Source organism: Callithrix jacchus, chromosome 6, assembly GCF_049354715.1.
Source record: "Callithrix jacchus isolate 240 chromosome 6, calJac240_pri, whole genome shotgun sequence".
NCBI classification, from domain to species: Eukaryota; Metazoa; Chordata; class Mammalia; order Primates; family Cebidae; genus Callithrix; species Callithrix jacchus.
This window is the reverse complement of record NC_133507.1, coordinates 104,354,347-104,380,933: the sequence shown is the minus strand read 5'-3', so window position 1 is coordinate 104,380,933 and position 26,587 is coordinate 104,354,347. Positions and strand designations below refer to the sequence as shown.

The 26,587-nt window shown below is 36.9% G+C and overlaps 1 protein-coding gene across 6 annotated transcripts in view; it reads right to left on the bottom strand.

Moving 5' to 3' along the window:
- Nucleotides 1–26,587, bottom strand: part of PTPN4 (protein tyrosine phosphatase non-receptor type 4) — a 229,265-nt gene that overhangs the window by 201,061 nt on the left and 1,617 nt on the right. The gene's annotated exons all lie outside the window — the stretch shown is intronic.

The window sequence follows — 26,587 nt, the reverse complement described above, 5'->3', positions numbered from 1 at the left end:
GATGGTTACTACTTTAAAAAAAAAAAAGAAAAGAAGTGTTGGCAAGGATAGGGAGAAACTGGAAAAGTACACTGTTGGTGGGAGTGTAAATGTTGCAACCACTGCAGTGAACAGTAGAGTGGTTCCTCAAAAAATGAAAAATAGAATTATCTATGATCCAGCAATTTCACTTCTGGGTATATATACCCAAAAGAATTGAAAGCTGAGTCTCGAAGAGATGTTTGTACACCCATTTCACAGCAACATTATTCATAATAACCAAAAGATGGAAGCAAACCAAGTATCCATTGAGGAGATAAGCAAAATGTGGTATATCCATACAATGGATATCTTCCATTTCTAATCTATCACAGACTATGCTAGATTGTATTTTAACAAAAATGGCAGCAACAATATTTCTACAATTTTGCCACTACACCAAGAGGTGGAGTCTATGTACCTTCCACCATTAATGTGGGTAGACCTTTCTAGCTACCCCTCAGTGAATAAGAGGATAACAGAAATGACACAGTGACTTCTGAGGCTAGGTCATAAAAGGAGATACAATTTTTACTGGGTTTGTCTGGGGATACTTATCCCTGGAATGCAGCCACCCATCTCCAAGGAAGCCCAGGCCACATGTGGAAAGGAACTGAGATTCTCGGTCCTCAGCTCTGGCAGAATCTCTGCTCACAGCCAGCACTAATTTGCCAGATATGTGAGTGGAGCAACTGCAGTTGATCCACCACAGCTGAGCGCAATAAGAAGAGAAAAGTCTTTCTTGCCAAGTCCTGCCCAAATTATAGACTCATGAACAAAATTAATTACTGTTATTGTTTTAAATCATTAAGTTTTGGGATGGTTACACAGCAGTAGGTAACTAGAACACAGACAAATATAGTACATTTGCAAATACAATAAAGGTGACTAGAAAATAAAATTTAAGATACAAAAAAATACAAGCCATAATTTTTTATTATTGAGCAAAAGGTAAAGTCTCTCTCAACTGTTATAAAATACTAATACTACAGTCCACAGATGATCTGTTGAGTAGCACTGTTCTAGGCTACACAAAAGGAGAGGTGTAATTTGACTGGAGTGGCATTAAAAAACTAACCAATATAGCAAGGAAAGAAAGGTGTTCAACTAGGCAAGCATTTTGAAAACGTTTGCAATCTATTACACTAAATCAACTCTGCTTGAAAGTAAAGGTATCCTGATTAGATACCATGAAGACAAATGGATCAGTCTATCCACATGGGTGTGCTTAAACTGCAGAATCCTACACCTATCTCTCCCTTACTTGGATTTCATACACACCACGAAAACTTCTGATTGTGATTATACACATCACAAAAGCTCTGATCGATCACATTTGTGCACTCTCTCTCATACACACACATACACACAGCAAACATGGCAATATTTTAACAACTCTTGAGTCTCAGTGGTAAGTATATAAGTGTTCACTATATGCATCATTCTTTTAACCTTTCTGTGTTTGAAAGTTTTCATAATAAAGCTGAGAAAAATGATTTAAAAACAAAAATTTCACGAAACAGGCATGGATACTATTTACATTAATAGTCTATGAAAATGGAACCCAAAATAATATACCATATATAACAGTACATTTAACAACTCTACTATGCCATCAATGTGACCTGAAACCAGTATATTACCAGTTAATAAAGCTTGTATATACCTCTTAGTCATTCAGCTTTTAAGAATAACCTATATCAGCATTTCTCTCACTTAAGTGTGCATCAGAATCCCTTAAGAAGGTTTTGAAAAATGCAGATTTTCAGGACTCAATTCCAGATTCTGAAAAAATAACACTTTCAAAAAGTCCCACAAGTGATATTAATGTGGTTCGTCTATATCGATATCTTTGAGAAACATAAATGTAGAACAGTGGTTCTCAAACAGTAGCAAGTCTGTCCTTCAGGGAACACTTGGCAATGTATGGGGACATTTTTTGTTTGTGACAATTGGAGGGTAAAGTGCTACTGGCTCCAGTGGGGAGAGGCCAGGGATGCCATTAAAACATCATGGATTGCACAGGACAACCATACCAAAGAAGATCTGGTCCAAAATGTCAATAGTACTAAAGTTCAGAAACTCTCATCTACTGTTAACAAACGGTATTAAGAGGAAGTTTAGCGATGTTTCTTTTCCTTATTATCATAAAATAAGTAGAAGAAAAACAGAAAGGATGAGGAACCCAGACTGACACAACTAGAAACTTTATATGCTGCTTTTAATGGCAGACACTCCTCCCTTCAAGAGTTAGAAGGCCAACCAGGCATAGTGGCTCATGCCTGTAATCCCAGCACTTTGAGAGGCCAAGGCAGGCAGACTGCTTAAGCTCAGAAGTTCGAGACCACCCTGGGCAACATAGCAAAATCCCATCTCTACAAAAAATTAGAAAAAATTAGCTGGGCATGATTGTGTGCACCTGTAGTCCTGGCTACTTAGGAGGCTGAGGCAGGAGGACTGCTTGAGCCCAGGAGATTCTGTCTCAAAAAAAAACAGGGAGTCTACATCACCTCTCTTGATTCTGGGGAAGAGATGGATGGAGGAGCTTGAGACTGTAATCATTTTGACCAACAGAGTAGAGTAGATGTGATGCTATATGACTTCTAAGACTACATCAGAAAAGGCCTTTAGCTTCTATCTAGCTCCCTTGGAACACTCACTCTCAGGATGATTCCCTTCAGAACCCAGCTTTTTAACGAGCTGTTAAAGAAGCCCAATCCATGTTGAGAAACCATACATAAGTGCTCTGCTCAACAGCCCCAGCTGAGCCCATCCTCCAGTCATTAGACACAAGAATAAGTAATCTTGGAAGTGGATCCTCCAGGCCCAAGAGTTCCAACCCCAGCCATTGCCAATGAGCAAGGAGACACTGTGGAACAGAAAAGAGCTATCACTCCTCTAACCCTGTTGAATTCCTTACTCAGAGAGCCTGTAAATAATAAAATGGTGACTGACTTATGCTACTAAATGTTGGCATGGTTATGCAGCAATAATAACTTAAACATCTCACATTCTGTCACTTAGTCTTAAAACAATGACAGTTCCCTATGTTAATTCCCTCAGAAGGATTAAGTGGCCTGCCTATGGTTACAAAGGCAAAAGTAATACAGTAGCACTTTAATCTAGATCTGTCTAATCTCAAAGATGATACTATTTCTACCATATCAAAATGAATTCTACTTCTTCATGCTGAAATTATTCTTATTGCTTGTGATTTTCAAAGTCAACCACAGAAGCATCTAAACTAATTGAAGGTATCATAGAAAAACACATACTGTAAGGTTTGCAAATCTTCAGTCTGATCCATTGCAATTAATACATTATTTCCTCAATCTCTACCTCAATTCTTACCCCAGAAAATTAAGGGGAAAAGAAGTCACAATCACATGTACTGAGACCATTGTTACAGTAAGGGCTCATAAATGAGAGAATAACTGTGCTCATATATGTTAGTGATATTTAATATAAAAAGGATTACAGGTGGACAGAGAATCAATAGTTTGCTGTTGTTTTACCTTAGCATACCCTAGTTTTTCTAACTTCTCCCAATAGCTTCCTAAGTCATGTTCCAAAATCAATATACGAATGGAAAAATGTCCTTACTGCAAAAATGAATGAATACGAATGAGTGAAAACTGAACTCAAATGAATGCAAATGAGAGCAAAGCAACAAAAACAGGGCACCCATTCAGCCAATCATCAAGCTCTCAAAATAAAGTATTTCAATGTTACTATGTTGCATTCATCTGGAATTTAGCTCCCACCACCCAAAAAAAAAAGTATTTTCAGCCAGGTGTGGTGGCTCACACCTGTAATGCCAAGGCAGGAGGACCGCTTGAGCCCAGGAGTTGAAGACTAGCCTGGGAACATAGGGAGATCCTGTCTCTATGAATTTTTTTTTTAATTAGCCGGGAGTAGTGGTGCATGCCTATAGTCCCAGCTATTCAGTAGGCTGAGGTGAGAGGATAGCTTAAGCCTGGGAAGTTGAGGCTGTGATTAGCCATCTCCAGCCTGAGTGACAGAGTGAGGTCATCTCAAAAAAAGTGGGGGTTTCATAGCCTAATGCAGGGGTCTTTTCTATTTCTATTTCAAATGTCACAATTGAAATATCTAGTAAGGTACTGATTCACTCTAAATCTGTTACTGTCTATCTCTGATTACCTTGGGGTAGTCACTTCATCTTTCTGAACTTCAACTTCCTCGTGTGTAAAATGATACAACTTTTTGTGATTACGGTCCTATACAGAAACCATGTCACATAGGACGACTAAGCATTTGAAATGTGGCTCAAATAACTTAATTTTTTTTTTAGATGGAATCTTGCTCTGTTGCCTAGGCTGGGGTGCAGTGGCATGACCTCAGCCTGTTACAGTTCAAGTGACTGCCCTGCCTCAGCTTCCTGAGTAGCTGAGATTACAGGTACCTGCCACCAGGCCTGGCTAATTTTTTTGTATTTTTAGTAGACATGGGGTTTCACCATGTTGACCAGGCTGGTTTTGAACTCCTGACCTCAAGTGATCCACCTGCCTCAGTCTCCCAAAGTGCTGGGATTACAGGCGTGAGCCACCACACCCAGCCAAGAATTTTTTAGATTTAATTTAAATGGCTACATTTGGCTAGTGATTATTCTACTGGATAGTGTAAGACTACATGAACACTAAATATCCTTCTAATTCTAAGATTCAATCATTTCCTATTCCTAACATTAAAAAAAAAATTCCTTTGTCCCTAAAATTGAGTAAATATATGAACCTAACAATATATAACACAATTACACAGACAAAAAAAAAAAAGATTCCAGTAATTGTTAAACGTAACAGTATCAAAATTGACAAATGTTTTCAGTAAGGAGCCAGACAGAAAATATTTTAGGCTTTAAAGGCGATAAGATCTCTGGTGTAACCACTTAATTTACCTCTGTAGCATGAAAGTAGCCATAACAATATGTAAATGAATGAGCATGGCTATATTTCAAATTCAGATACCGAAGCTGAATTTCATGTAATTTTCATGGGTCATGAATTATTTTTTTTAACAATTTAAAAACGTAAAAAGCATTCTTAGTTCATAGGTCATAGAGAAAAGGGGGTGGTCAGATTTGACCCACAGGCCATAGTTTGTTAACCACAGAATACACTGAAGATAAATCCAAAGAAATGTATTTTTTTTAAAAAACTCTGAACTTTATAAAGCTTGTTGTTGACAGTGGTCCTGATGCAACATTCTGAAACTATTTTGTGTGTACTATAGGATGGAACAAATGAATAAATATTGATATTGTTGAGAACCAGTAGTCTGGCTACAGCAGACAAGAAGTCAGATATACCATCAGAAATGGTGTGGTACTGGATGAGAATTACCGGTATTGGTGTAATCTCATTTTTTAAAAATTAACCATTAGAACCTAGAAGTCAAAATACTTCAATAACGCTGAATATACTTAATCCACTATATACTATTCCCCACTAAAAGAAATCAAAACTCTGGAGAAAAAGGCTGATTTCAAAGCTGGGGCAAGGAAAATACAAGGTGAGACTAAATGTCTTGTACCAGTAAGTAAGCTCTCAAAATCTAAATGAGGACTAGTCAAAGAACAAGAGAGGCAGTTTACAGAAACTTCTACCAGCAAATATGAAACAACCTAAGTTCCAAAATGAATAATAACAATAGATTATAATACTTTGAATAAAAATCCATAGGTACAACCTGATGCTAATTTAAGTGAGGGAGAGAAATAACTCTTCTTTTTAAAATAATAATGAATGATTAATATAGAAGGAATAACAGAAATAAGAAAAATGCTATTTTATACTTACCATAACTGATTCAGGCAAGACTTACCAACAAATGCTAAAATCACTACGTGAGAGTTTGTTGGGGAACAAGATACTTAATCCAAAAGTATCACACCATAGATTACTTACTAATTACAAAGGGGAAACCATATCTTTACAATGGAGAAATATTTGTATCCCACCTTAACCAAATAAATAAAATTTAACATCACCAATAGTGACATCATAGACACCCCGATGTCATATACTGAGAATATAACACCTAATGTAGTATTCTTACCAAAAATGTTTAACTTGAATCTAGTGATGAAATAAATAAAATTAAAACAATGAGACAAACCCAAATTGAGGAACATTCTAATTTGCCTGGATTCTTTGAAAATGTGAGGAATAGATGTAAAAGGATGGAGAAGCGCTGTAGATTAAAAAAGATAAAACAGCCTACTGCAATGTGTAGTTATTGATTCAATAATGGATTTGGCAGGGGTGGGGTAGAAAGCATAAAGGACTTGCTTGAACAATTGGAGAAATTTGAATATGGACTGCATTTTAGATAGTAGTGTTTCCTGAGCACAATCATGTTACATAGGAGAACGTTGTTTGTTCCCAAAAGATGTATGACTGCATGCTAAAATATTTGGGTAAAGTGTTATGATCATGATGTCTGCAATCCTCAAATAGTTTAGAAAATTTAAAAGTACATACAAAGAGAGCAAGAAAGCAAAGTATCAATTAATGAATCTATGCAAGGGTACATAGATGCTCAATATACAATGCTTACTACTTTTCCATAGGCATGACATTATTCAATAAAAAGCTGTGAGGAAAGAGTTTAAAGAAATCACTTCAGCCAGGCGTGGTGGCTCATGCCTGTAATACCAGCACTTTAAGAGACCAAGGAGGGCAGAGCACTTGAGTCCAGGAGTTTAAAACCAGCCTGGGCAACATGGCGAAATCCCATCTCTAGGCCAGGCGCAGTGGCTCACACCTGTAATCCCAGCACTTTGGGAGGCCAAGGCAGGCAGATCCCGAGGTCAAGAAATCAAGACCATCCTAGCCAACATGGTGAAACACCGTCTCTACTAAAAACACAAAAATTAGCTGGGCATGGTGGCACACGCCTGTACTCCCAGCTACTCGGGAGGCTGAGGCAGGAGAATTGCTTGAACCCAGGAGGCGAAGGTTGCAATGAGCCGAGATCACACCGTTGCACTCCAGCTTGGCACCTGGTGACAGAGCGAGACTCTGTCTCAAAAAAACAAACAAACAAACAAAAAAACCAGAAATCCCATCTCTACAAAAAATACAAAAAATTAGCCAGGAGTGGTGGTGAGTGTCTCTGGTCCCAACTACCCAGAAGGCTGAGCTGGGAGGATCACTTGAGCCTGGAAAATCGAGGCTGCAGCAAGCCGAGATCACACCACTGCACTCCAGCCTGTGCAACAGAGACAGACCTTGTCTCAAAAATAAAAAATAAAAAAATTATTTCAAATTCTGTTTTTACACTTAGCAAATCCACATACAATAAAACCACAGTTATCAAAAATCATCAAGCAATTAGACAACTAAAACGTTTTCTTGATCACTGACAATTCTTTACACTTATTTGAAATGGAATATTCTCAACTGAAACATCTGCTTTGCTATAATCTTAGTTTATTACACAATGTTTTGTATGTAACTATAAATTCAAATGCTGGTAGTATAAGATAATGGACTAACTTAGCTTACTGTTACAATACTGTATACAAAGAAGGTTACCTCAAGCCTTGTGAACTGAACTTGGCAATAAAATGGGACAGATTCCCTTAGCACAGGGCGTAATTCCCTTAGGATAACAGAATGGTCCAGATTCCCATAGGATAGGGCCACATTCCCTCAGGATAATGCTACCAAAACTATGAGCTATAAAACTGATACCCTTAAGGAGCGAAAAAAATTCAAGTGTAGCAACAGTTTTTACTCTAAAATTTCTCTCTATACTTATATGTACCAAACACATTTATATATAAGTCATTATGCAACAACTTAAATAAGAAGTTTCTTATTTAAGAAATGGTATATGACAACAAAAAAGTATTCCTGGTAATCATGTGCAAAATCAATCATCTGAAACATGAATGCCTAACACTGGACCTATACATGGATTCACTGATACACAGACAGCATTTTCCAAATGTCCTTTGTATGTCCTCTACTCAATTGTTACTGACCTGATAAGAATGAAGAATTACAATGTCAAAATAGATTTGATACTCATTAACCGCATATTAAATACAAGAATCTAATTTGTGTCACTTCTTGCATCACATTGATTTACTTAAGGCTTTTCCTTTTTTATTTAACATATTTTAATCTTTTACAACTCAGTATATCCTATTTATCCACATTTAAAGTACTGTGTGTGCAAGAAATAAACACACCCCCAGACCCACTGAGGCCCTACAGAGTTCTCTAAACCCATGCCATCAATAAACCTGTTTACTCATAGAAGTATGTGAATTGCTCCTAGTTGCTAGACACAGTGCTAGATGCTAGAAATACAAACAGGCACACATCTAGATCCCTGCCCTCAAGAAGCTCAGTCTAGTTAGGGAAGGAAACTAAATAATTCAGTTAAATTAGTTACTAGGAAAGACTTAAATAAATTACGTTAGCGAGTCAACTACTCTATCTATAGCTCATTGCCTAAGTACTAAAAACATTAGAAGCAGCCAGCTAGTTTTTTCTCTATCTCCCTCCCCATTTTCTCAATTTCTGTCCTTTGGTCTCCTCCCTATGAGATTCCAACAATAAAGCCAATCTTTCATAAGTGCTACCAGTCAATGAGAATAGTTTTATTCTTGTCTAAAAAGAGTCAGCTTATAGTGTATGTGGTATTATAGTTAAAGCTTTATTGTTCCTCTCTTCTCCAGCAAGAATTATTTTATTAGTTAGGGTTTTAGTACATTTTTTAGAGGAAAAAAAAAAGATTGCTGGTCTCTAGAGTTTCGGTCCTTTCTTTAGACAGCAACTGTTTTTACTGGTCACTGTAGCTCACATCTATAATCCCAGCACTTTGGAGGCTGAGGCCAGAGGATCCTTTGAGCCCAGGAGTTCAAGATCAGCCTGGGCAACATGCTGAGACCTCATCTCTTAAAAAAAAAAAAAAAATTAGCTGGGCATGGTGGAACACATCTACGGTCCCAGCTACTGGGGAGGCTGGAGGTGGGAGGATCACTTGAGGCCGGGAGGTTGAGACCTCAACAAGCTGTGATCATGCCACTACACTCTAAGGAAACAGAGCAAGACCCTGTCTCTAAAATAAATAAATACAAAATACTCTAGTTACACCACAATTAACAGAGTATTTATAACTAAAGGCTCAAATCAAGTGTCCATGCATTCGGCAATTAGATAAATGTTCCTCTTTACTTTCCCTTAACTCTTCCCATGTTCAACATATCTATTAAGTGCCTCATATTGTGCCAGACAGGAAGAAGCAATATGAATATATTGACGAACAAAACAAGACAAAGGTCCTTGCCTTCATGGAGTTTCCATTCTAATGAGGAAAGAAAAAATATATATAGTATAATGTGAGGTATTAAGCAGAGAACAGCCATATGGGAATAGGAAAGCAATTTTAAGTAGGATCCTCAGGAAAGGCATGGCTGAGAAATTTGCTTTTGGGCAGAGACTTAAAAAGAAGTAAAAGAGTGAGCCATGTGCTTACTCCATCTACCTGGAACACTTGGGAGAAAGGTGGGTGTTCAAGGCAGAAGGAAGAACAAACATGAAGACCTGAAGTAGGAACAAGTCTGCCAGTGCTAGGAATGAAAAGGAGGTAAGTGTGCTTTGAGAAAAATAAAAAAGAAGAGTGGTCAGAGAGAAGGTCAGAGAGATAGCAGGGTCCACAGACCATGCAGGGCTTTTTCGGGCAGAAAAACTTTAGCTTTACTCTAAGTAAGAATGGAAGCTATTAAAGGATTTTGAGCAAAGGAGCAAGATCATCTCCTTTACCATATAAGTACAATTCCTTTACCATATAAGTACAGTTGACCTTTGAACAATGCAGGGTTTAGGGGCACTGATCTCTGCATAGTCTAAAATCCCAATATAACTCTTGACTTCCTCAAAACTTCACTACTAACAGCCTACTGCTGACTGGAAATCTTACCAATAACAAAGTCAATTAACACATTTTGTATGTTATATGCATTATATATACTGAATTCTTACTACAAAGCTAAAGAAAATATCAAGAATCATAACAAAGAAAATATATTTATTATTCATTAAGTGCAAGTAGATCATCACAAAGGTCTTCATCCTCATTGTCTTCAAGTTGAGTAGGCTGAGAAGAAAGAGGAAAGACTGGTCTTGCTGTTTCAGGGTTGGCAAAGATGGATGAGGTGGAGGAGGTGGAAGGGGAAACAGGAGAGGCAGGTACACTCCACATAACTTTACCAAAATACATAGTAATTTTTGTCAGACTTTTAAAAACTTTCACTTAAAATGTTTATATTATGGTATTAATCTTCTTCTACCATTTGCTTTAGTTTCAGTGCCCACATCTTAGAAGGGTCCATGTTGTAAAAGAAGTTGAAGGCAGTCTTGAATAACTGGAATTCTTCTGCCAAACTGTCTGTAATTTGTTTTCTGGCACTGTTTCTTCTACATCTTGCTTATCTGGAACTGGTTTGGAAGCACTCCTCTCCATCAAGTCATCTTTTGTTTATTCCTCTGGTGTGGTGTCTAATTAGCTCTTGAATTTCTTCAAGATCCGTATCTTGAAGCCTGGACCCCAGATCACTGAGGATCATCCGGGCCAAGATCCATATCTTGAAACCCTTCATCCTCAACCTTTAATATATATATATGTATGTGTGTGTGTGTGTGTGTGTGTGTGCGCGCGCGCGCACATATCCACAATCTCTTTTAGGAGTTCCCTGATTGACTCTGTTGTAAATCCTGTGAAGTCATGCACAACATCTGGACAAAGTTTTCTGTGGCAGGAATTTACGGTTTCAGGCCTGATGGTTTTCAAAGCTTTTTCTGTAACAACGACAGCTTAAATAGTGTAGTCCTCCAGACTTCCATGATGTTTCTATCAGCGTTCTCTTCCATAATGCTGACAATCCTTTCCATAAAGTATCATGTGTAATGAGCCTTAAAGGTTCTTAGGACTCACCAATATGGAGTCTGAATTAGAGATGTGTTTAGGAGAGCAAGTAGACCACTTTAACACAGGGTTAAACTCACAGGTATCTGGGTGGCGGAGCCATTGTCCAACATCAAAAGAATTTTAAAAGGCAGTCCCTTACTGGCAAAGTAGTTCCTGACTTTAGGGTCAAAGCACAGATAAAATCAATCCAGAAAAAGGGTTCTTGTCCAAGCCTTCCTGTTATACAACCAATAGACCGGCAGCTGGTATTTACCTTACCCATCAAGGCTTGGAGATTAGCAGCTTTATAGATAAGGGCAGTCCTAATCATAAAACCGACTACATTTGCACAAAACAGTAGAGTTAGCCTATATTTTCCGGCCTTAAATCTTGGTGCTCACTTCTCTCTTACTAATAAATGTCCTTTGTGACTTTTTTTCCCCTCAGATCTGTATTAAAAACCTGTTAGGCAGATATCTTTTCTCCTCAATGATTTCCTTAATGGTGCCTAGGAACTCATCTGTTGCCTCTTAGTTGGCAGAGGCTGCTTCTCCTGTTATCCTGACATTTTTTTAAGCCAAATTCTTTCTAAAACTATCAAACTATACTTGGATGGCATTAAGTTCTCCAGCTTTAGATCCTTCACCTTTCTTTTGCTTTAAGTTGCTGTATAATGACTTTGCTTTTACTCAAATCATATTAGAGTAAGTGTGCCTTCCTAGCAATCCTGCACCCACGTAAAAACTGCATTTTCAATGTGCGATAAAAAGGTATTTCACAAAAAAGTGCAAAGTTTTTGCAACTGCTTGTGTAGCTGTAGCAACCCCTTCACAGATTTCCTTTTTAAAAAAACAAAAACAAAAACAAAAGTCCTTATGCTGGATTCATTTCTCTTGAAATGGCAGGCAACCAAAGCTGCAGACCCCAATCTATGGTATCTATCAAGCCATTTAACCTTTTCTTGTAATGTTGTGACATTTCTCTCCTTTGGAGCACTTCCGGAATCACTAATTGTACTTCATATGTGTTCCGTGGTGTTATTCAAGAATTATGATATTGCACTAAACATGATGAAACATATGCTGGAAAATACTGGAGAACCACAAAAGATCACTTTTTATTGTGATAGGCAATTAAATGGAGAGACAAACTACTCACGTGGAGATGACGAGCATCACATGACATTTTAAATGGATACTTCCAACACCTGAGCTCACTAGAAATAGAGGTGGTTATTAAATTATTACAGTAATACATTATGTAAGATAATTTTATGCAGTTGATTTAATACTGCATCTTTATGTTTATTCACATTTCTCTCAATCACAAATGATTCCATATGTGGTCTGTGTAAGTTATGCTAAAATAGACTAGTATGTATATACATTTTATGTATTCATGACACACCTAATTTTTCCTTTTTAGTTTTTTCTTTTCTTTTTTCCCTTTCTTTTTTTTTTTTTTTTTGAGACACAGTCTTGCTCTGTTGCCCAGGCTGGAGTGCAGTGGCACAATCTCAGCTCACTGCAACCTCTGCCTCCCAGGTTCAAGCGATTCCACTGCCTCAACCTCCCAAGTAGCTGAGATTACAGGCGCATGCCACCACATCCAGCTGATTTTTGTATTTTTAGTAGAGACAGGATTTCACCATGTTGCTCAGGCTGATCTCAAACTCCTGACCTAGTGATTCGCCCACCTTGGCCTCCCACAGTGCTGGAATTACAGGTTTGAGCCACTGCACCCAGCCAGTTTTTTTCTTAACTGAAAAAACTTCTTGATATTTTTAGACTATATAGTTCACCTGTGTTTTTTTCAAATTGTCCCAAACCTCCAAAAATTTTTCTAACATATTTATTTTTTAAAATCCACATATAAGTGGACCCACACAATTTAAATCCATGTTGTTCAAGCATCAACTGTATATGCGTTTTCAACTTGTAGCATTTCCCATTAATATGCTAGATACAAAAACTTAGAATGTGTCCCAGGCATGCTATTGTGCTAACAGAAAACCAGTTAGTATCTATGATATTACAAATCAGTAAGAAAAACTATTTACCTTCACAGATAAATGAACACAGAATTTGAAGAATATAAGAAACGAAATTAGTAAATTAACATGAAAAAATGTTCAACTATATTATCACTAAAAAAAAAAATACAAAAGAAAACAAAGTACCCTTTCTCTCCATTGTTAGGAAGGTTGGTGGTTCAGATCTACAATCCCATATCTGAGATCTCTATCTTCAAAACACTTTCAAAACTGTTTTGAATTTCAGAGTATCTGGGACATAGAGAGGTGATATGGCACAGATACCTTACATTAAGTAAGGTTCTTGGTTCTAAGGCAGCACCCTGTATTCAACCATAGTGCTATTTAAAATTTCTTTAAAGGCTGGGCATGGTGGCCCACCCCTGTAATTCCAGCACTTTGGGAGGCTGAGGCAAGTGGATTACTTGAGGTCAGGAGATCAGCCTGTCCCACAAAAACCATAAAAAATTAGCTGGGTGTGGTGGCATGCGCCTATAATCCCAGCTACTTGGAGGCTGAGGCAGGAGAATTACTTGAATCTGGGAGGCGGAGGTTGCAGTCAACTGAAATCGTGCCACTGCACTCCAACCTGGGTGATAGACCAAGACTCCGTCTCAAAAAATAAAATAAAATAAAATTTCTTTAAAGAACATGAAGAATGTATACTCTAAGTGGAATAAATGAGCCTAAGCAGCCTCATATCAGTATAGGTCAAGTTTGTTTTCCAAATTAGTTAATAAAACTTTTGGGTTTTTTAGGGATATGGGAATTTCAGAATTGCATATAACAAACTATTGGCTATAAAATTATTTTTTTACTTTTGAAGTAAAGAATTATAATAATACAGATCAAAAGCCATAAAAATAGCTAGATGCAAAGTGGGTCATAGTATCAGAATCATCTAAGAGAACTTTTTCAAATCACGATCTTCCCAATGAAGACATTTCGTTGTCCCTAGTAGATTCTTGTTTACATAAGTCACTGTAACTGACTGCAATGTGTACTGGGCCGTAAACAGTAAGATAAATTAGAAAGATTTTCCTTGTTTTATAATGATATTTTGCTTTCATGAACAAGAAGTACGTAAAAAAGAAACAGACAAAAAGAATATTATCTTAAAAACTGATATTTCCCAAGTAATTTTCATCCCTTTGGAAAATTCCTTCATTTTATTTTATCGACAGATGGACAGGTAACAAAAGAATTCTGATCAGACATGAATGTCAGATCACTCTGGCTACAGCGTAAAGATTATAAAGGGCAAAACTATAGCAAACTGCACTTAAAGAGACTACTACAAGAGTACAGACGAGGCATGATGGACTTATAACATCAAGAAAATTTTCAATCATCCCAAATAATTTCAGAAGTTTTGTCAAGTTTCACATCGACAAACTAAAACACAAGTGCTGATAGGGCTACAATACGGAAAATTAGGAGAGAAGAGGGAAACTCACTAATGATGATAAGAGAGGCAATACAGACAGGCAGTTAGAAAATAGTATCCTGAGCTTATAGAACCAGGCAATAAGCAGTGATCCAGGCGAGCAGGTCTTTGGCATCGTAGAGGTCAGATACGCAGGTGGTATCCCAGCAATCAGGGAAAAACACAATAAGGAAACATGGCAGCAGGCAACACATCTAATTTTGTGGCTCTTGACACAAGGCTTACAGGAGACAATAGAGAGCTCCAGCTATAAGAATGGAGTACAGGAAATTAAAAATAGGACATTGTAACACAGACAACTAGGACAGAGCAGAACAGATACAGGTCTGTGCTCAAAGAAACCTACCTACCTTCGTTTATTCATTCATTCATTCATTCATTCATTCATTTTCAGACAATAAGGATTTATATATCTCACACTTCCCTGGCCACTAATTGGGTAAAAGCTAGATTAGGCAGCTCTTCTCCTACACTGGATGTCATCTGGCATCATTTGGGATCATTAACTCATCTACATTCAGTTGATGCCTAGGCTGGACTGAAAAATTCAAGAAGGTATCACTCTTATGTGTCCTTGCTGAAGTACTCATCCACAAGTGTGGGCACTCCTGTGAGAGTCTGGCTTCTTCAGAGCACGGCAGTGTCAAGGTAGTCAGACTTTTTACAAGGTAACTGGCTTCTATTGAGTAAAAGCAGAAGCTGACAAGCCTTTTAAAAGTTAGGCCCTAGCCAGGTGAGGTGGTGCACACCTGTAGTAGTTCCAGCTACTTGGGAGGCTAAGGCAGGAGAATCACTTGAACCTGGGAGGCAAATGTTGCAGTGAGCCAAGATCATGCCATTGCATTCCAGCCTGAGCAACAGAGCGAGATTCCCTCTCAAAAAGAAAAAGAAAAAAAGGAAAAAAAAAGTTAGGCCCTTTAGATGCAGAAAAGTCAGGTCATTAATCTAAAATGCCTCAGGGAGCGAGCACTAGTTCATACAGAAAGAGGTGAAAGCAAATGGGTCACACAAATAAATGGGTCTAAAACTTAAAGTTTAAATAATTAGAATTAACTAGCTTAATAGTGTATCTATACAATAGAACACATATTTTTCAAAAAGAAGAAGATAAAAGTGACAGCTCTTTATATACTGAAGTCAAGTGATCTCCAAGTATATTTTAAATTTAAAAATTATGGTACAAAGCATTAATATAGTAAATACCTTCTACATAAAAAGGTAGGGGAAAACAATAATCTATATTATATGTGTTTCTATTTGCATAAAAACCATAGAATATATAAAAATAAAAGTAGTTATCTATACAGTACAAGAAAGAGGAGTGGTATCAAGACTTCCCACTATATACCTTTTTACATTTTGAAACCTGAACCAGGTAGCCATATTGCCAATTCAAATATGAAAATACAATTTAAATACAATTTTAAAACGACAAGTCTGAGAATTATGGTAATATATATTGCTGTATTAATTAAACATTGACTTATCCGTACTTATTTTGCTGTAGACTAACATAGTTATCTATGACTTGTCTGTACCATTTCTAGCTATATACTAGATTTCAAGTTCCTCTGAAGAAAGAACAATAATCTTGATGATAAAGAGCATGTCTTATTCAATTCTGTATCCCCACAGTCAAGCACACTGCCTGGTACCTAGCTGATGCTCAAAGAATACATTAAATTGGCCCTGGATTGGCTTTCCGTCTAAAGTCTCCTCCAAATCTGGATATAATTTTTAATTGTATTGCTGACTCATCTATACACAAGAATATACTTAGAATTCATATACAAATGAACAGAAGCTCTTAACACAACTGTATAACAAAAAGACAAGATACAAATTTTGTTTTTTCTTTCCCTTTTTTCTTTTCGTTTTCGTTTTTTTTTTTTGACAAGATCCAAATTTAACTAAAAACAAAATAAACAGTGACCCTTAGATTACTCCAAAAACCTACCAAAGGATGGCATTTAAAATGGGAGCATGCAGCTATCCTAGATACCTACCAAAGTTCACTCGGCATTTATTTGATAGTAGGTGTTGCTATATAGTTTTGTTTACACAACTTTAAAATAACCACTATAGTTTCCTTCCCTTAATCCCAACAAATGTGAAGGTGTATGTAACCTTTGAAACAAAAGTATTTTTCTTTTTCTTTTTTTAATTGCATTTTAGGTTTTGGGGTACATGTGAAGAACATGCAAGAGAGTTGCATAGGTACACACGTGGCAGTGTGATTTGCTGCCTTCCTCCCCATCACCTATATCAGGCATTTCTCCCCAGGCTATCTCTCCCCAACTCCCCACCCCCCGCTGTCCCTCCCCTAATCCCCCCAACAGATCCCAGTGTGTAGTGCTCCCCTCCCTGCGTCCATGTGTCCTCATTGTTCAACACCTGCCTATGAGTGAGAACATGTGGTAGTTCATTTTCTGTTCTTGTGTCAGTTTGCTGAGAATGATGGTCTCCAGGTTCATCCATGTCCCTATAAAGGACACGAACTCATCGTTTTTGATTACTGCATAATATTCCATCGTGTATATGTGCCACATTTTCCCTATCCAGTCTATCATTGATGGACATTTGGGTTGCTTCCAGGTCTTTGCTATTGTAAACAGTGCTGCCATGAACATTCGTGCACATGTGTCCTTATAGTAGAATGATTTATAGTCCTTTGGATATATACCCAGTAATGGGATTGCTGGGTCAAATGGAATTTCTATTTCTAGGTCCTTGAGGAATCGCCACACTGTCTTCCACAATGGTTGAACTAATTTATACTCCCACCAGCAGTGTAAGAGTGTTCCTATTTCTCCACATCCTCTCCAGCATCTGTTGTCGCCAGATTTTTTAATGATCGTCATTCTAACTGGCGTGTGATGGTATCTCAGTGTGGTTTTGATTTGCATCTCTCTAATGACCAGTGATAATGAGCATTTTTTCTATATTTGTTGGCCTCATGTATGTCTTCTTTTGTAAAGTGTCTGTTCATATCCTTTGCCCATTTTTGAATGCGCTTGTTTGTTTTTTTTCTTGTAAATCTGTTTTAGTTCTTTTTAGATTCTGGATATCAGCCCTTTGTCAGATGGGTAGACTGCAAAAATTTTTTCCCATACTGTTGGTTGCCAATTCACTCTAATGACTGTTTCTTTTGCCGTGCAGAAGCTGTGGAGTTTGATTAGGTCCCATTTGCCTATTTTGGCTTTTGCTGCCAATGCTTTTGGTGTTTTGGTCACGAAGTCCTTGACTACTCCTATGTCCTGAATGGTTTTGCCTAGATTTTCTTCTAGGGTTTTTATGGTATTAGGTCTTACGTTTAAGTCTTTAATCCCTCTGGAGTTAATTTTAGTGTAAGGTGTCAGGAAGGGGTCCAGTTTCTGCTTTCTGCACATAGTTAGCCAGTTTTCCCAATACCATTTATTAAACAGGGAATCTTTTCCCCCTTGTTTTTGTCGGGTTTATCAAAGATCAGATGGTTATAGATATGTTGTGTTGCCTCTGAGGCCTCTGTTCTGTTCCACTGGTCTATATCTCTGTTTTGGTACCAGTACCATGCTGTTTTGATTACTGTAGCATTGTAGTATAAAAGTATTTTTCTTGATGCTGTCCCCTATTCTTCCATGACCTCAGGTCTCTTACCTCTATGGCCAGACTTCTCGAAGAGTTGTCTCATCTATATTCATTGTACGCTTGGTTTCCTCAATTTAGTTCATCACACCTTTCTACTATAACTCTTCTGCTAAAGCAACAAACGTCAAACTAGTACACCTCAGAAGAACCTTAGCATTTCAGCAGATCTTCCATGCTACTACCACTTTGTGGCTCCCCTCTAACCCTTTTAAGAATCTGTATGGTTTGAGATGAGACCTGGGAAGTTCATATTTTTCATGAGTATCTCAGTGATTCTGATACAGGTGGCTTGCCTGAACACACTGGAAAACCAACTAGCTAAGATTATCAATAACTTTCCAGTAGTCAAATTCAAAGTCTTTTGGTCCTCACTTCTTCTCTCAGCAGCATGACAGCTTCGTGAAATTCCTTACTTTGTCATGATCTAGCACACAACCACACTCTTCTCTCTCACCATCTTTCTTTCAGTTTTCTTCATTGGCTTTTTCATTTCTGAGACCCCTTAATCTTTCAATGATGGTAGTTAGGAGCTTTGTCAGTGGGCTTCTTCCTAACTTTATACATACATCATAAGCAGCGGCAGTCACACTGCTTCAGCTACCATCTATACAACCTTAAATCCTGCCACTTTGATTCCACAGATAGAGATTATGCAGTACAGGAGAGAAAAGAGGTTTCAGTATTAGATGAATCTGAATGCAAAATATTAACTCAGCTATTTACATAGTAACATGCCTAAAAACACACACCTTTCTGAATTTCAGCTCTGTTTTCCTTTTAAAACTGGGGATAGCACCTTCCTAACAAATTTCTGTCCTGATTAAATCAAGGGGATAAAAGATTAAATGAGAAGTTCTCTTTACTACATGGACCTGACAGCATGCCCTGAGGACCCCATGCCACAGGCCTCAGAGGTGAAAGCAAGGAGAAATGAGACAACTAATGTGGGGTCAGAAGATTGGCACATACAAGGGGATCCAGCAAGTAAGTAAATACACTGAGGAGATAATAGGAACCAATTTCTCACTGCTGGAGAAGAGATTTACAAATACAGAAAGGGAAAAGGCTAGACAAATCTTGAGATGTTAGACTGGAATTGGTTCTATCAGTGTGAACTTTTAAAATATCTGTACATAGGCATAAAAACAGATTCAGACGTGCATATACATATATGCATTTCCTAGCTCTATCCCTGTAAAAGTGATGACATATCAGCAGAAATGAACACACTGAACACTCGGATCTGTTTCTAAATATCACCTACACTAAAAAAAAAAAAAAAAAAAATCAGGATTCCTTGGAGAAATAAATGATTTCAGAGCTGGAATAGGGCAGTATTAAGATAATCCATAACATCTTGATAGGCCAGAAAGTAAGGAAATACACCAAGAAGGGGACAGGTCAAGGAAGACAGAGGAGCCAACTTAAAAGGATTCCCACTGGCCAAATTTGGGACAATTTGACACACAAAATGAAATTTTAAAATGACAGTAACTAATAAAAACCACTAAACAGAAACAAGTCCAGGAGTATATATTGATGTAAATGAATGAATGTATGAATGAATCGAGAAGGGGGAAATCTTCTTTCAGTAGAATATGAACCAATAAATGTAGGTGACAACTTTCACAGTTGTGGCTGATTCAGGCAGCAGTCATCAGACCTGAAGCCTGGTGGTTAGAGATCTGATGAGGAATATTGACACACTCCTGGATATCTTTTCACATAAGAATTCTCAATTACAAGAGGAAAAAACGATAACGTCATAGTAGAGAAACCCAGCAGACTTGAATTTAACAGGTGTTCAAAGTTAAACATCACTAGTAGTAGAACCATACAGCACATCTCCCAGTGCTGTACTAAGAATATCACATTATTTCTATGGCATTCCTGCCAATAACGCACTGGGTCTGCACATGATGAACCATTAGATGAACTTAAGTTGAGGAACACATTACAGAAAAAAGGACTCTACTTGTTAAAATTGTCAAGGTCATAAAGGACAGGGAAATATTGAGGAACCATTCCAAACTGATGGAGACTAAAAGGCGTGACAATTAAATGTAATGTGTGAACCCGAATTGGATCCTGGACCAGAAAGAAAAGAGAGATACTATTGGGATAGTTGGAAAAATCTGAATGGCATCTAGGGACCTGAAGGTAGTGCTGTACCAAGGTTATTTCCTGATTCGGCGGTTATATAGGAAACTGTCCTGTTTTGCTACATATACACTAAAATATTTAGGAGTGATAGGTGTCATGTCTGCAACTTGCTCTCATATAATTCAGAAAACTGTCAAATGAAATTAGAAATGGTGCATTCCCCTGAAATGAAGAAATAAGGATTAAAATGTAAGACCAGAGATGACAGATGATGAGGTTGGTTCACTGAAATTTAAGAATCCAACTAGATACAGCAGAAAAAGGGAAGAGGCTGAAGACAATTCCAACATTACCTCTTGGGGCATCTGGAAAAGAAGGCCTTACTGAGCCAAGCACAAGGAGATGTTCCGGGCTCATCTCGCATTATGCATACACATGATATATAGCTAGTACAATGTTAAAAATTAGTTGAAGGCAATTCAGGAGCTTTGTCATACCTTTTTTGAGATTTCTCATTAGGTTTGAAATTATTTCAAAATGTTAAATGAGAACTTGTGACAACTTTGCTCTCTACCAAATACCTGGCTCACTGGAAGTGCTCAATAACAGTCATTTGGCCTTCCCTTGCTAAAAAAGGGAAGTTGCCAAAGAAATCTTAGCATCATCTTTAACTCTTTCCCACGAAGTCCAAATGGACTCTCAAGTCTAGTGAAACTAGTCAGTTTCCAGTTCTAATCTCACATCCTTATCTATATTGTCCTATTTTTAGTTCCTATCATCCCTCCCCTGAACCACTACAACTGTATCTGGTTTCTGCTGCATTTCTAATCTCATCCTTGTATTATCCTTGTATCTTTGCATCATTATCTACAAGTCAGGAGTTACCCCCTTATTTAAATACCTACAATTGTTCCTGAAATGCTGATTTCCCAAGAGACAGACTAAATGAAGATATTTCACACATACACACACACATGCATACACACCAGTGAAGTGGGGGAGGCAGTGGGTAAAGGGAAAGAAAAAGAGGGAGAAAGAGGGGGGACTCTGACTTACCTTAAGCTTACTTCAGGATTTGGTATTTATTTCTCACTACATAGTGGATGCCAAGAGTGGATACCATAAACTTTCCAATACTTAGAATCTCTAATACAGTGGTTTTCCCAATCCTTTTCCCAACTAGCAACAAAGAAAATAATAATTTCTTAGCACACTGGAATAAGCCACAAAGGCTATTCAAAGCCGAAAGAAACCATCCTGGGGTGGTGTGGGATGGGGAGGAGGAATCCGATATGCCCAGGTCCCATAAGCTGAAGAGAATCTTGCTCTCCAACACACCGGTAAACCCTTCATGGCACACTGGTTGGAAACCTCTATTTTAAAGGTTTTAAAATCATCACACTCATTGTCCAAACACAAGGACCCTCACAAGGCTTCATTTCCCACTGCAATCAACACACACACACACGTACATACACAAAGACAGAGATTCACACACAGGAACAGACAACCACATCCACCCAGACACAGACATATCTAACGAGACAACTCACATTTCTCCAAGCGCACTACGCATCCTTTCATATTTTGACCTTTTGTACATGCTGTTCTCTCTACCCAGATCAATTCCAAATGATCCTCAAGACCATGTTCAAATGCCACTTCTCTTTCCCCAGATCTTATTACACTGTCACTATGAATTGTCATTGTTGACATGTGTTACCATCCTAGAATTTGAGCTCAAAGACAAGAATCACGTCTTACTTACTTTTATACCATTGCTCCCACTACAATGGCCATTTCAAATGTTTGCTTAACTATATATAAATGAATGTTCACTACATCATCCCCAAATAAACCAAAAATTTCAAATTACATTAACTAAAACAATGAAACACAATTATATTAGCATTTTTTTCCCCAAAACAAGAACACCCACTCTAGATACTTCTGTAAGAGAGAGATCTGGCATAGAAATAAATATTCATGACACTTGACCTTATCCCAGTCCTGGGGGTTTTAAACTGAGTAAATAAACAAAAAAACTGGTAACAAAAGGTAAATGTCTAAATAAGTTACAGTATATCACCTGAATGTTAACTAATCATTTAAATTATATTCATTGACTTTGGTGGCTTTGGGTAGCTAAAATAAATAATATTCATAAAGATGGGAATAGGAAAATGGAAGAAATAACACCAGCTATCACTTATTGATCATCTCTTCCATTTAAAGCACACTGCTACATGCCTTACATATAATGTAATCCTTACATATAATGTAATCTTAATCCTCACAACAATTCAAGGCCAACTGGCCAACTGACTCAGAAATTATATAATTTGCCCAAGGTTTCTGAGGCTAGATTCCACACCAGATTTGACTCCAAAGTCTATGATCTTTTCCCTACATTCACAGCCTCTACTATATACAATGTCCCCAATACATTACTCTCAAAATTCTACCTCTATCACACAACTTTATTTTAAAAAATAAACAATTACCTAGAAGGAAACAAAAAATATCTACTACAGTATCAAGGGTAAATGTTGTCACAGTATTTATCTTTTTTTAAAATTAGCAACTTTTTAAAAGTGCATTGCTGAAAAACTGACGAAATTTATGAGGCAATACAAAAGAAACAATTCCTATTTTAATTTTTTTACCTAAGAAAATTAAGGAAACAGAGGAGTAACATAAAACTTAAGAAGGAAAAAAAAGCTTAAGAAGAATTATATCTAAACAAGTATATAATTACCTAAGGGTATTTATTACCAGGGTTCATTAACTGATCCTGTGAGTGAATTAAGCAGCAATCTTCCAAAAACAGGTGAATTTTGAAAAAGGTTTAAAGAGGACGCACATGGATGGAGATGGAGATTTTAAATTAAAGAAACAAGGACAAAGGAAAAAACAAGAATATTTTCTTCCTTTTTAAGCAAGAATGAGAAACAAGGTTAATGAGATGAAGTTGGTGGAAAGTCTTCAAGGCCAAACAGGTAAATTTGGAATGAACTTGATAAGCACCAAGGAACTCCTATATATTTTAAAAAGGGAAGGTGGCATGTTAAAATATGGCCTTTAAAGATTTAATCTTTGTTCCAACATAAAGTACGGCCTTGAGTTACACAATGTTTTTGCCAAACAATTGGGGGAGGTGGGGAATAATCTTATTATCCTTTATGTGTGCTTTACACATACTCTTCTCAAAAAGAGGAACTGACTAAACAAGAATCCTTAGGTAATGGGTGAGCATATTGGGGAGAGGATCCTTTTAGATATAATGCTTGTGAATATTAAATGCTGCTGTACATTTTAATAAGAATCACAGAACTTTAGAGCAAGAAGGAACCTTGGAGATAATCTGTTAGTGGCAACCCTTTCATTTGCACACCAGCTTAAATTGAAGTCCAGAACTAAGTAACTTGCCTAATGCCATATATAAATAAGCTAGTGAAAGCTTAAATACCAGAACTCAGATTTTCTAAGCAGCAAGACCTACAGTTATGTTGTCCAATACTATAGCTACATCTGGCTATAAATTTAAATTGATTAAAATTAAATACAATTTTTTTTTTTTGAGTCGGAGTTTCACTCGTTACCCAGACTGGAATGCAACGGCACGATCTCAGCTCACTGCAACCTCCGCCTCCTGGGTTCAAGCAATTCTCCTGCCTCAGCCTCCCGAGTAGCTGGGACTACAGGCGTGCGCCACCATGCCCAGCTAATTTTTGTATTTTTAGTAGAGACGGGGTTTCACCTTGTTGCCCAGGATGGTCTTGATCTCTTGACCTCGTGATCCACCGGCCTCGGCCTCCTAAAGTGCTGGGATTATAGGCGTGAGCCACCACGCCTGGCCTAATTAAATACAATTTTAAATTTAGTTTCTCAGACATGCTCATCACCTTTTAAGTGCTCCATAGCCACACATGGTTAATGGCTACCACATCTAACAGTGCAAAAAAAAATTTCTATCAATATTTGTCAATTATACTTCAATAAAGTTGAAGGAAAAGAGAGTATTTCCATCACTGCAGAAAGTTTAATTGGACAGAACCAATCTAAAGAATAAGTTTTAGAGAATTACAATTACTAGAAGTATGAGCCTGGACAAGTTATTTCATTTCCCTTAGCTTCTACTTGGCAGGGAGAGGACAGGGGATTAATAATACCTGCCCCATAAAGTGTACTTGGTGAGTGGGATAACATGAAAAATCCCTTATACAGTGTCTGGCACTTAACAAGCAAATACTAACACTCTTCCCTTCTGGATCCTTTTTTCTTTCTACTACTCTCTATATATTCCTTGTTAAAAGATACAAACACAGTAACCAACCCAAATTGGTATCTTCTCTTCAAGATAGTCTACAGGATGTAATTTTCATTTTGTTCTTACTAATTTCTTCAAATACCTGCATCTCTCTTCCAATGTTTCTACTTAGGAATAATGAAATGAAGAATGAATGTGAGGGAAAATGCCTATAATGAAATAAAAGAGAGTCTAATAAATTTCCCCTCCTCTTTTTCTCCATTCATGCAAAAGATAAGAAATTATGCTGTTCCTAAACAATGGTACTTTCTTATCAATACGGAATATCCTATGGCATTTCTACATTATATCCCATCTCACCATCTGTTCTACTGATTAAATATTAAATGAAGAGATAATAACACCTCCTTCCTATAGTACTTCCCTGGCAAACAATAAAAAGGATTTTCAGAATGCTAAGCCAATCTTCAAGGCTTCACAGGTTATTCTAGTAAACTGGCAAATTCAGCAAATCTGGACTGTAGTATATAAAAAACTTCATAACATGCAATAACCCAGATAAACAACAAAATTCAACTCAGCTCATAAATTTCTATCAATAACTAAATTTTATATAGGAGCAACAATTCGTATTTAGCCACAGTAAGTCACTAACCATTCATTCCTAGTGAGTTGATCAATTTTGTATTCTAACAAAGAATTCAGGCAGAACTTTTAAACATTTGTCTTTAAACATACACCAAACAAGATTTCCACATATTTTTAGAAAAGTTTTCTTCTTTAAAAGTGACCATATTAACTCTCAAGCATGGGCAAAAGTACTCTCAATAACCAACCTCCTTGCAATTATCTGGTAGTCTCTTACTTTGCTCCTTTAAAGACAACTTTCTAAAAGCCATGATCACTGATGCCGCTTTTAGAGTTTTAAGTCATAAATACTAAACAGATAACAATGGATATTGTTCTTTATATCTCAATTATGTTTAATAGAAAAAACTATTTTTAAAAAAATACAAATCACAGTTTAATAACAATCTAAGGAAGTCATACAAGTAAAAAAAAAAAAAAAACAGCTGAAAAGTTTGTAATACTATCTCTGTTATACTTTTTTTTAAAAGTTAGGCATGTATGCCCAAACTGATTAAATCGAATATATGAGATCTATAATTTTTTTAAAGTCCTTCAACAATAATGAAGTGTACACTGGTCACAGTAGAATAGTTCAAATGAATTTTCCTGAGGCTGCATTCTAAGTACATCCGACCCAGAAAGTATTTTTAGCAAGTATGTTCAATCAATGCTGGTTTTATGCCTAGCCTAAATTAGAAATTGGGTGTTATAAATTTAAAGTAACAATGTTACTAGGGTCATTTTTAAAGATCTTTAATTAGAACATCAGAAAAAAACACAAGTTTGACTCAATTCAATATATACAGCTCTGAAGCGAAGATGTTAGAAAATAGGCAGTAAGAAAATCATATCCTCATCTATTACTACTTTTGAGGAACTTGTGATTTTCTAACTTAATAAACGTGAACCTACTCACTTAATATTTTTAAAAACTACAAAATAGTGATGACTCCTTAGATTTTGGAAATCTCCTGCCAAATTTTTAAAAAAGACTAGCAAAATCACAATCATTCCCATGTACAAAAAAGACTGTTTCTCTTATAAATCACTCAAGATCATATTATGGATCGTGTGTATTTCAATCCAAAATGTAACAAAGATAGGTGTACCACAAAAAATGAGAAGACATAAAAATTGCTTTTGTGGTAATTGGAGCGTAAATTTATTCTGACAAAAAAATGGTGATGTCCACAAAATGATCACATTTAGAAGTTCGTAAAAAGGTTCTCTACAACACACAAACTTTTGCTTACGAGTTTTCTTTAAAAGAAAGCTGAATTTATACTAATCAAATTCAAGATTTAAATAATATATCTACCTCTATTCCATTAAGCACACTTAGGCTCTGAACAATTCTTTATTTTAAGGCCATCTCCTTCCCCCTTAAAATTGAAAAAAAATTTTTTTTTTTACTCTGGTACATTAAAGTTCAGAAAACCAAGATTTAAAAATATCCTGGCTTTTACTGTTACTGTCTTCTTTTTACTCTAATTGTCTTTTACAAGTCGGATACATGGGC